Source organism: Protobothrops mucrosquamatus, unplaced genomic scaffold (genome assembly GCF_001527695.2).
Source record: "Protobothrops mucrosquamatus isolate PMUCROS unplaced genomic scaffold, P.Mucros_1.0 scaffold6, whole genome shotgun sequence".
NCBI classification, from domain to species: Eukaryota; Metazoa; Chordata; class Lepidosauria; order Squamata; family Viperidae; genus Protobothrops; species Protobothrops mucrosquamatus.
This window is the reverse complement of record NW_015386393.1, coordinates 4,387,774-4,400,248: the sequence shown is the minus strand read 5'-3', so window position 1 is coordinate 4,400,248 and position 12,475 is coordinate 4,387,774.

The following is a 12,475-nucleotide window of genomic DNA, read 5'->3' as shown; positions in this document are numbered from 1 at the left end:
CCCAGCTAGCATGGCTGGCTGGGAAATTCTGAGAGTTGACGTCCACAGGTCTTAAAGTTGCCAAGGTTGGACACCCTTGTTGTAAACTCTGCTCTATAAAGCACAGTTGCAATTACACAGGAAACTACAAACAAGCAAACCACACTGCACTTCAGTTCAACATGTGCGTGCATGTGTCCAACCCAAACTAAAGTTTTGAATGATAGCTTCTCTCATGTTGCCATTTACTGTGATGGTTGAGTTGAAGGAGCCACTTGAACAAGCTGGAGGACATCCATGCCTCACCTAGCCTGCGAGATGTTGCACCATTCATCTTTTCAGCTCTAACATTAGAGCTGTTTGTAGACTTGTCACACTAGCCAGAGGATTTGAGTGCAAGTGTCACTGTGACAAGAAGCTTAAATTTGTCGTAAGGGTGATCCTTGACTTAGCAACCAGTCTGGGGGATTTTTATGACCCATATTCGAAGTTCAAACAGTTGCTACTCCCACGGTCATAAAATCAAGTTGGTGACATGACCAACCTGCTTTACAACTATCACAAGCTATGACTGTTGATAGGATGGCACCATTACAGTTCATAACTTGAGGACTACCTGTACCTAGAATATCACTGCTACAATAAGATGCCAAGAACCCTGCTTTTGCCTAAAATATCATAACCAAAAAGCCCTGAAGCCAGGCTTAACGTTCATATTTCTTCTCCTTTATCTTAATAGCTTCAGCTCCTCTTCCTTTTCCCCCTTCTGTCCCTTATCAGATCTTGCAAGAAACCAAAGAAGTTTGAACCCCCAAACTCTGCAAGTTCATTGCTAACCACAAAGCATCAAACGGAAAGAAAACCGGTCACAGAGGCAGTTGGGAGACTAGCAGAGTGGGAGAATCCTAATTTGTCAGAGATTCAGCTTGATGGAAATAACCCAAAGTTAACGGGTTCTTTGCCATATATGGAGAACAGAGGTGAAAAAACCAATCAGAGGAATAACTGTTGACAAAAGATCTTTTCAACTTTAAAATGATGCTGTGAAGGAGATGAAGATGATTCAGTCACTTTCCATCTCTCTGTGTTTATTTTTCTCCCACTAATCACTTTTTGCTTCATCTATCAGATATCTGAATAGATTAACATATATTTATTTCTGGCTGGAGTGATTCAAGAAGAAGAGAAAGAACTGGAGAGAAAAAAAACACAAAATATGAAGACCTGCAAATAGAAATGGAACAACTATGGCAAAAGAAATTCCAAAACATCTGGAGCACCACTTGAATACCATGGGCATTGCCAAAATCTCCATCACTCAATTTCAAAAGGCAGCTTTACTTGGAACAACTTACATCCTATAATGATACCTTTAACACAATCAAACAACGTCTGCCTATCCCAGGTCCTTGGGAAAGATTCAATAGGTGGAGAAAAATGCCTAATCCAGTCTAAACAACTGGTTGATTTGCAACCAACCCTAATAATAATTATTATAATGTATTAGCCACCCAGGACTGAAAAATCCATAAAAGCAGGTAAAACATTAAAACAAATAGACAGCCCAGAGAAAAACAATCTTAAAAATAACCCAGAGAGTTCACCGGGATCTCCACCCCATAATAGGAACAAAAGGGGAAAGGCAGGTATTAAAAAGAGCATCAAAATCTCTTTAGCAATCCTTATCTTTTTTTTAAACAAATAAGTGAGATTTTTTAACAATTATTTTCTTTTAAATGGAGCCTCCACAAACAGGTAGGATCTATCGGAAAACATAGTTTGGGTTCATCATTTTATTTTGTACTGAAAGCAATCCCTGTTGTGTTGAGAACAATTTTTAGTTAGGCTTTTCACTTTCATTCCTTCTTAGCTTCCCTTCGCACTTTCCCTTTTATTTCTGGTCTGAGCATGAAGATAGAAAAGCACCATGTTTATGAGACTGAAGCTGGTCTCTTGGTTATAGCTGCAACTAAGATGGAATGATGCAGAGAAAAGGGAGAGGATGAGGGGTATCCACAGGGGAGTCAAAAAAGTCAAAATAGCAACACCTTATGGACTTTTTGCTGAAAATGGAGGAAAAAAATTAATTTGTGATTTATGGGTTTGATGATTAGAACAGTGAAATATGGGAAGAAAGGAGCCATGAGGTAACCTTATAGAGAGAGAGGATAAAGTATAAATGCATCTATAACCCATTAGCACTGATAATGTTACCTAATTGGGTAATGAAATGTCTGCAAACCAACAAACCAATAGAGCTCAAAGAACTCTGCAATTATAACTAATGTAAAACGAGATTGGAAGCCACTTCTTTATAGCTTTCTTTTTCGTCTTCCTGATTTGTCTTTGTCTTTTTTCTTTAATTTCTTTTCTATTTACTGAACACTTTTCTTTACTTTCTTCTTTAAATTTGTATTGTTTTTGCAAAAAAATTACTTCATAAAAATGAATTTTTTAAAAAAAATCAAAATGGCAGCTGAGATTGCGTGTTCGAAAACCTGCCCCCTTTTCGTAGCTGACATTTTGTATGTTTTGAACACAACACCCACCCACCCCGGATGCCTCTGACAGAATGCATGATTGTGACAGTATGACAATATGATTGTGAGTTATGCTGTATGTATATGTTTAAGAGAAATGTTTGTGGCATGGTTAAGCGTAACTCAGCATTACCATTTATGCGTGTGGGATGATTTACTTTTGAAGTGAGTCACAAACACAGACACAGAAGAACTATAAAACACTTCAGAGCAGTAATATTACCCATTTATCATGCACTTATAAAAAATAAAGATCCACTATAACATTGGTTTTTAAAACATTTCCTAGAGACTGTGTTAATCTTTTCCTTAGCAGTAAATAACTTATGGCTGGGGAAATCTGGGCAGTTGAGCATAGCTGGCTGGGGAATTCTGGGCAGTTGAAGTCTGTTCATGTGTCTTAACGTTGCCAAGGTTGGGAAACCCTGCTTTATTGAATAGTGGGGCTTCTATGTGGTAAATAGGGGCTATCATATATCATGTATTGATATTGACTATAATATGTTGCTTTTGAATTATACTTTGGAAGATTTTGTGCAAATTTTCTTAGGTTTGTACATTTTAACTCTCTGAGGAGGGTGCTGTTACAATTTTTGGCCTCATGGGTCACTGAAATTATAAACAGTTACAAATGTTTTTTGTAAATATTAGACACACAGAAGTTCTGATTTGGTCTGGTTTAAACTCAGTTCCCATTTTATTAATTGGTCTGGTTGGAAAAGCCAGAGAAACTTCTTTACCCATGCTGGGTTATAACAAGAAACTGTCTCCCCCTTGAGTTATGTTCAAGATTCAATAGGCAAGACAAGCTGAAAAACCCATGGCATAAATATAGCCTTTTTGAGAAATAATAGCGATGTCACTTTGGGACAATGTTTAGAACATAGAATAATAGAATTGGAAGGGACCTTGGAGATCTTCTAGTCCAACCCCCTGTTCGAGCAGGAGACAGTATACCATTTAAGACATATGGTTGTCCAGTCTCTTTTTGAAAGCCTCCAGTAGTGGAGCACCCACAATTTCTGAAGGTAAGTTGTTCAGTTGTTGATTGCTTTCACGGTTAGGAAATTTCTCCTTAATCTTTCTCCTTGACTCCCCTCTTCTTTTTGGCAACTCCTCAAATATTGGAACATTGCTATCATGACTGCCCTAGTTCTTCTTTTCATTAGACTAGACCAGGGGTAGGCAATCTTGGCTCTTTTATGACTCGTGGACTTCAACTCCCAGAATTCCTGAGCCAGCACAGCTGGCTCAGGAATTCTGGGAGTTGAAGTCCACGAGTCATAAAAGAGCCAAGGTTGCCTACCCCTGGACTAGACATACCTAATTCCTGTAACGATTCTTTGTATGTTTTAGCCTCCAGCTCCCTATTGTTGCTGTTCTTTTATCTGTTTTGTCCATTCAAAATTCCCACTCAGGGAGACCAGATGTCTTCTCAAAGCCCTTTTGGACTCCTTTTTGGGTTCAATTATTAAAATCACCCTGGGAACCTATTGCTGGATATTCAATATTCAACCTACTGCTGAAAAGAAGGACGAGGGGGTGACATGATAGCAGTGTTCCAATATTTGAGGGGTGGCCACAAAAAAGGGGAAGTCAATCTATTCTCCAAAACACTGGTAGGCAGGACAAGAAGCAATGGATGAAAACTAATCAATGAAAGAACTGAGGTAGAACTAAGAAGAAATTTCCTGACAGTTAGAACAATTAATCAGTGAAATGACTTGCCTCCAGAAGTTGTGGGGGCTCCAACACTAGTCTAGAAGAGACTAGACAGTGACTTGTCTGAAATGGTATAAAGTCTCCTCCTTGAGCAGAGGGCTGGACTAGAAGACCTCCAAGGTCTCTCCCAACTCTGTATTCTGTTATTCTGGGCTGATGTTGAGAGCAGCTTCCTGCTTGTTCAAAGAAAAAAATTAGCTGCCTATCTGGCGGAAGCAGAAGACGCATCTGCTAAGGCTTCATGTTCAGAGCAGTATAGATGGTTCTCCTTCCCTCCCTCCCCACCTTCTCTTTTGCCTTGTTCTCTGTAAGCCCAACAGAACTGAAACAGAAAAAAAAACAGCTTGGATGTGGATGTATTAATTAATTTCTTAAATTTATTTGCCACCTTTTTTGCCATGGGGCTACTCTAGGCAGCCTACAATAAGAAAATGGAAGAAAAATGAAGAGTATAAACAGAAGTAAAATAATAGAATGATAAAATAAAGAATGACAAAGGAACACAATGAAAATAATACATCAATATGATAAGCCAAAAGATGGATGGCTGGAAAGCAGAGAGCTGGAGGGTGGAGGTGGAGTCTGCCATTAATCTAGCAGCCAAAGGTGCTTTTTCAAAAGGCAATTGGACTTTGTTTTTCCTTGAAGACATTTCGCTTCTCATCCAAGAAGCTTCTTCAGTTCTGTCTGAATGCTGGAGAATGGAAGGATTTATATTCCTTGCAGTCATCGGGTTGTTAACATTCTTTCTGAGAGGCATTGAGGAAGTTTATCTATGCCAGTGGTGGCGAACCTATGGCACGAGTGCCAGAGGTGGCACTCGGAGCCCTCTCTGTGGGCACACGTGCCGTCGCCCCAGCCCCGCCTCCCCCCACGGCTCCCTCCACACCAGCAGCCCACCTGGAGGAGAGTCGGCCCCAGGCACGGCCCGTCTGGAGCAGCGCAGCCAAGGACATAGTAGCCGGGCAGTGGGGACAAGACTCTACCCTTGCGCCCCATCGCAAACAGATGATGCTCTGGGGCATGGGTGGAGGGTGTGGCTGCCATGGCGCTGCTGAGCCGCTTGGGTGATCTACAGCGGGCCGTGGAGATGGTGGGTGGCCCTGCGGGTGGGTGGGGGCGGGACAGGGGTGGAGTGGGGGTGGGGAAGTTTTTGGGCACTTGGTCTCTAAAAGATTCGCCATTACTGATCTATGCCCTTGGGATTACCTGAATTGTGCAGAAAGAGTGCTAACAACCAAACTGGGGTTGTTAAGGGGAAGCTAAAATATATACAGACTCCAGTCCAGGGGACTGGAAGCTAAAACATATAAAGAACGGTTGCTGTAATTGGGTATGTCTAGTCTAATGAAGAGAAGGATGAGGGGTGAAATGACAGCAGTCTTCCAATATCTCAGGGGCTGCCAACAAGAAGAGGGGGTCAAACTATTCTCCAAATCACCTGAAGGCAGGGCAAGAAACAATGGATGGAAACTAATCAAGGAGAGAAGCAACCTAGAACTAAGGAGAAATTTCCTGACAGAACAATTAATCAGTGGAACAACTTGTCTCCAGAAGCTGTGAATGCTCCAACACTGGAAGTTTTTAAGAAGAGCCTGGACAGCCATTTGTCTGAAATCATATAGGGTCTCCTGCCCGAGCAGGGGGTTGGATTAGAAGATGTCCAAGATCCCTTCCAGTTCTGTTATTCCATTAGATCACTGCAAGTAATATAAATCCTTCCATTCTCCATGAGTCAGAACTGAAGGAGCTTCTTGGATGAGAAGCAAAACATCTTCAAGGAAAAACAAAATCCAATTGCCTTTTGGAAAAGCATCTTTGGGACAAGCATCACCTGGATGACTGAGAATCTCCACAAAAATTGAACATCCGCCTCCACCATGGAATTCCTCCATCTGGTCCCCAGGCCAACTAGCAGAGTCAAATCTTTAGGCTCTTGCGGAAGGATATTTGGCTTCATAGCCAAGCAGAGACTACTCTAGAGCGAACAGAGGGCTTGGCTATCCCATAGCTTCCAAGAATGGTGGGGCTGTGGGAATGGAATGACCCCACTGAGAGTTAAATGCACGGCAGTCACAAGAGAGCTGCTTAGGGGCTGATGATAATCCAGGATATCCCTGGTGATCCAAAGGTTGGAAGCCGTGAATTCCAGTTGCCAACAGCTGATTTTGCTGCATCCCATTCTGTTGTTGTTGTTTTTTAAAGTTTTTTTTTAGTAACTTGCTTGACAGTGAGACAGGCGGCATATAAATTTAATAAATAGATAAAATAAAAAGTCATAGTGTTTGATAGATTTGAATATTTATATGGGTTGCTATATGTGTATGTGCATGTGGGCACCGTAAGCCGTTTCTATTTCTTTTTTTAAAAAGCAGTTTGTGTTTGTGTCTCAGTCACACAAATGCATTCTTGATGGATCTGTTCAACTGTGTCCGATTCTCACTGATTCTATAGACCAGCTCTCTGTACATTTTCCAATCTTGCCTAACTTTTCAGTTGTTTTATGCTCTGCCTGCTTATGCCAGAGGCGTAGCGTGGGGGGTACAGGGGGGGCCGGCCGCACCGGGCACAACATCTGGGGGGGCGCGCTCGCACTCGCAGCTCTCTGCCCCTGCCTGGCTCACTCACTCTCTCTGCAGTGCTGGCTGTGCGAATCCGATCCGAGCCGCCGGGTCACCGACGCCGCCCACTGTGGAGGGGGGCACAAATTACTTGCCCCGGGTGCTGACAACCCACGCTACGCCACTGGCTTATGCTATGATGTTGTCTAGCCACTGTGTTTTTTGACAGTCTCTTTTCCTTTTTCCACAGACTCCTGGATTTACAACTCTTTTTAGTGACTGTTCAAAGTTACAAAGGCACTGAAAAAAGGTGACTTATGATGGTTTTTCACACAACCATTGCAGCATCCTGATGGCCACGTGATCAAAATTCAGGAACTTGGCAACTGGCATGTATTTACTGTACGCCAGTTGCAGATCACGTGATCCCCTTTTTCCAACCTTCTGACAAGCAAAGTCAATGGGGAATCCGGATTTACTTAACAACCGTGTTATTAAGTTAACAATGGCAATGATTCGCTTGACAACTGTGGCAAGAAAGGTCACAAAATAGGGCAAAGTTCCCAACTTAGGAACAGAAATTTTGGGCTTAATTGTGGCCGTAAGTTGAAGACTACCTGATTCCAAGCATAAGTGCCTTTTCCAATAAGTTGGATCGATGGGCATGGCCAAAATAAGTTTGTGGGTTTGCTTTCCAGACATATGTCTGGTTTTATAAGCTGCATTACTTGTATTCTCTGTGAAGGAGATAGGCGGTTTCAAAATTTGATAAATAAATAAATACTTACAGCATTACAAATACCCTTTTCTTCATTTTAGCACATATTTGGAATTGTTTTTTAGCCATTTGATAGGATTTTCTGTTGACGAACCTCTCTCCTTTCCATTTGGAGTTTATTTTGTGAAGAAATCTCAATAAACAATTATAAATAAATAGAACAAAGTTAAGTGTTGGAAGGGGTGAGTTAAAGTAATCGACTGAATGAACTCCAAACCACAGCTAGAACTGGGTAACATTTCATTCCCTCATAAAAAAAACAGAACCTTAAAAGTAGACGAATGCTTAAAAAAAATGGCATTCTACATAGAAAAATAAGGGTAAGTATGAGGGTGAAGATTCGTTCGTGTAAGTTATGTCTGGAGAGTGAAACCCAAAAATGGTAACTGGTGCCTCACCCAAGATCATGAACCCTTCAGTCTCCCTAGAGAGGCTGGCAGCAGCTAAACTGCAATTGAAGGAGGAGAAATGCTGAGAAACGGGAGAAGTTTAAATTTCCAGAAACTAAGTGGGAGCATCTTCTAGATCCTGTTACCTCATCAGACTTTTAAATCTTTTAAATGTACAAAAGCAGACGTTGAATTCCATTTGGAACTCAGTTCCTTCCAATAAGTCCATTAAGCAGTTATGAAACAAATTATTCATTTGTTTGTTAGGAGGAGTTGATGGGTCTCTATTCACCGCCTTTCTTCCGTGTGAAAAAAACCCTGATGAACTTCAGGCTGACTCAGAAGTTGAGGTCGAATGAAATTCAAAAGAAACGCAACAGTATGGGCTGAGTGTTGAACCCCATTCCAGGATAATTTTAGCATTGATTAAAGCAGAAGCACAGAAAGGCGGATTATATTCGCCTTTCAAAATTCTCTAACCAGGATGTTGGTGGAGAAATTGGGTGTTTTCTTCAACTTCCTTAGGAAAAGGAAAGATTCTCTATCAATTTTTTTGAGTAAGTCGCCACTGTTATTATGCCTTCAAGTCACTGTTAACTTCTAGAGATTGCCTGCCCTGCAGTTTTTGTGGCAAGATGTTTGCCATTGCCTTCTTGCTAGGGCTGAGAGAATGACTGGCCCAAGGTTATCAAGCCTAAGATGGGACTAGAACTCCCAACCTCCCAGTTTCTGACTTGGAATACACTGGAGTGGCTCTCTGTTTAGGACTCTATTAACAATGCACAGCCTTCCTACTTGAGCATCTTCCCCTCTCTTTACACACATACCCGTCCCCTTTAATAATAATAATAATAATAATAATAATAATAATAATAATAATAATAATAATAATAATAATAATAATAATAATAGTAATAATAAAGTTGGAAGGGACCTTGGAGGTCATCAAGTCCAACCCCCTGCTCAGGCAGGTACCCTACACCATTTCAGACAAATCGCTGTCCAGTCTCTTCTTAAAAACTTCCAGTGTTGGAGCATTCACCACTTCTGGAGGCAGGTTGTTCCACTGGTTAATTGTTCTAACTGTCAGGAAGTTTCTCCTTAGTTCTAAGTTGCTTCTCTCCTTGATCAGTTTCCACCCGTTGCTTCTCGTCCTGCCTTCAGGCACCTTGGAGAATAGCTTGACTCCCTCTTCTTTGTGGCAGTTCCTGAGATATTGGAACACTGCTATCATGTCCCCCCTCGTCCTTCTATTCGTTAAACTATATTTGGAGAGGGCAAAGATAATAAGCAGACCAGAGCATAGAAAATGTGTGGGTGAATGCCTTTATGCTAAAGTAAAAATACCTGATTCCACACATACTTTTTGCTGCAATAGTCTGCAAAATGTAGAGCTAAGACACCAAATCTTTTCAGGTAAAGCTGCTGGTGTTACACAGGTTCCTTGCTTCTAAACATGGATGTTTTGTTCACGTCTTACACAAACAGCCATCATGACTCTGACGATACAGGGGAGGCTGGTGGTGAAAAGGAGAAAATGTTAGACTGCGTGAACTAAAGCTTTGGTTCTGGAATTGGATAGTTTGTAGTATTTATTAGGGGCACGGACTGTATTTAAAAGGGCAATTGCGAAGTGCATTGATGCAAACAATGTCCGCCTCGCAGAACATTGAAAAGTTGATGCAATTGTCTTGAAAGGTTTTCCATGAAAGTGTGTGCAGGCATAACCACAGTATTGTCATTTGCTAGTGGTGTTGGTGGAAGCGCTGTCTGCACATGCACAATGTAAGACAGCTAGCGAAGGCGTCTAGAACAATGTGACAAAGCTTCCAGAAGTTGTGGCTGCTTTAATGCTTTGAGGAAGTGTGTTCTGCTTGTTCGAACGTTCTTTGCGTAGTTTGAATGCTTTACAAACTAGTCATCATACTAGTGAAACCAAAAATAGATGCAGTCCAGTCTGCCATGTCTATAAGAACTCACAAAATCTACACAGTTCTACACAGATAGTCCTCGACTTACAGCTACTGGCATTTGTTCTGCAACTTCTGAACTTACAATGGCACTGAAAAAAAGTGACTTACAATCAATCCTCTCAATTACAACCATCGCAAACGTCCCCGCCTTCTTGCTATCAAAATTTGGGCATTTGGCAACTGGCATGTATTTACGAAGGTTGAAGCATCCCAGAGTTATGTGATCACCATTTGTAAACTTGCCAGCTAGCTTCTGACAAGCTGGATTCACATAACAATTGTGTGATTCAATTAACTGTAGTGATTCACTTAACAACCGTGGCAAAATAAGTTGTAAAATCAGGCCCAACGCACTTAAAAATTGCTTTGCTCAGCAACAGAAATTCTAGTCTCAATTGTGGTTGTAAGTCAAGGACCACCTGTATTGCTCCCTGCTATGGTGGAATGAGAGTGGATCCAATCACAGGTAATCCTTGACTTACAACCATTTGTTTAGTGACCATTTAAAACACTGGAAAAAATTAGTTATGACCATTTTTTACACTAACAACTGTTGCAGCGTTCTCATGACTATGCAATCAAAATCTGGATGCTTGGCAGTGTCCCGGGGTCATGTGATCACCTTTTGCGACCTTCTGACAAGCAGAATCAATGGGGACGCCAGATTCACTTTACAACCATGTTACTAGCTTAACAACTGCAGTTATTCACTTAGTAACTGTGGTAAGAAAGGTCGTAAAATGGAGCAAAACTCACTTAACAATTGTCTTCCTTAGCCATGGAAATTTGGGGCTCAATTATAGATGTAAGTAAATGCCCCATATAGTAATCCTAGGGCAGCATCCCTGACAGAAGGCCATCCAATCTCTACTTATGCATCTTCCAAGGCAGTTTGTTTCATTGTTAAACAGTTCTGTAAGAAATGGACTCAGTTGGTCACGAGTCATCACCATTGGAATACTTGAAAGTCCAGGTTAGGGACAGCTCATCATGGAGAAAATCTGTCTGGGTGGTTAGGACTGGAAATAACTCAGTGACACATAATCTATTAGAAACTTTTTTGTGATGTCCAACTGGAATATATTTCTACTATACCAGGGGTAGGCAACCTTGGCTCTTTTATGACTTGTGGACTTCAATTCCCAGAATTCCTGAGCCAGCCATGCTGAGGGGAAAGGGAGAGGTTTCCCAAGCTGAGCCATGCTGGCTCAGGAATTCTGGGCGTTGAAGTCCACAAGCCATGAAGGGGCCACAGTTCCCCCATGCTGGCTCAGGAATTCTGGGAGTTGAAGTCCACGAGTCATAAAAGAGCCAAGGTTGCCTACCCCTATACTATACAGTATGTAATTCATACCGTGTTCCACCGAAAATAAGACCCAATCGGAAAATAAGCCCTAGCATGATTTTTCAGGACGCTTGTAATATAAGCCCCACCCCAAAAATAAGCCCCCAGTTAAGATTGTCAGCCATATGGATGCAATTTAGTATCGTATTTCCCCCAAAATAAGACCTAACCGGAAAATAAGCCCTAATGAGTCTTTTGGAGCAAAAATTAATATAAGACCCGGTTTTATTTTCGGGGAAATGCGGGTATTCACTAATTTTTTTTCCTGTCTTTTGGAACAGCCCCGTTTTCTACTTAGCAGCCTTTCAGATACTTAAACGCCGCCATCATGTCTCCCTAGAGTCTCCTTTTCTCTAGGCTAAACGTATCTGTCTCCAAACATTTCTCAAAGCAATTTCTTTCTAGCCTCTTTATCGTTGCATTGCCATCTTGATTACTTTCCTCTCATACTTTTATCAATGTTCTTTTCAAAACGCAGTGCCTAGTACTGAATCCAGAAGAGTATAGAAAAGAGAACAATGTTCTTGACACTATATTTCTATTGACACAGCTTAGGATAGCAACTGGGTTCAGGAGGATGATTAACCAAACCTTCTGCCTGGCTGGGTGGTTTTCTATACAAGTTTATATTCTTTGCCCAGATGCTGCCAACTGGGCCCTGGATTTCAATGCATGTGCACTTCTCCTCACATGTCACCTCTCCTGCCCTTTTCTCAGTTCCTCTTCTTATGGGAGGGGGCAAACCCAGCAACCTTGAAAGGTACATCCCATGCTTAAGAAGCTCTTCCTGGATCCAGAGGTGATAGACCAGCGGTTCTCAACCTATGGGTCGCGACCCCATTTGGGGTCGATCGACCATTTCACGGGGGTCGCCAAGCAAGGCTGTCTGCCATTTTTTTCCCCTTTTCCGGCGGGTGCCTTACCTTCCTTGGGCTGGGCCAGCTGGTGGTCGGCCTGCTCCGTCTCTGCCGCTTGCCAGCTACGCTTCGGCCAGCGCAGGGGGCGGAACCACGCATGCGCGACGCTCCCAGGCAGGGAAAGTCCTCGACTTACAACCGGTTGGGTAGTCCTCGACTTACGACCGGTTTAGTCCTCGACTTACAACCGGTTTAGTCCTCGACTTACGACCGGTTGGGGGTCGCGGCATTAAAAAGGTTGAGAACCACTGTGTTAGACAACTATCTCCTG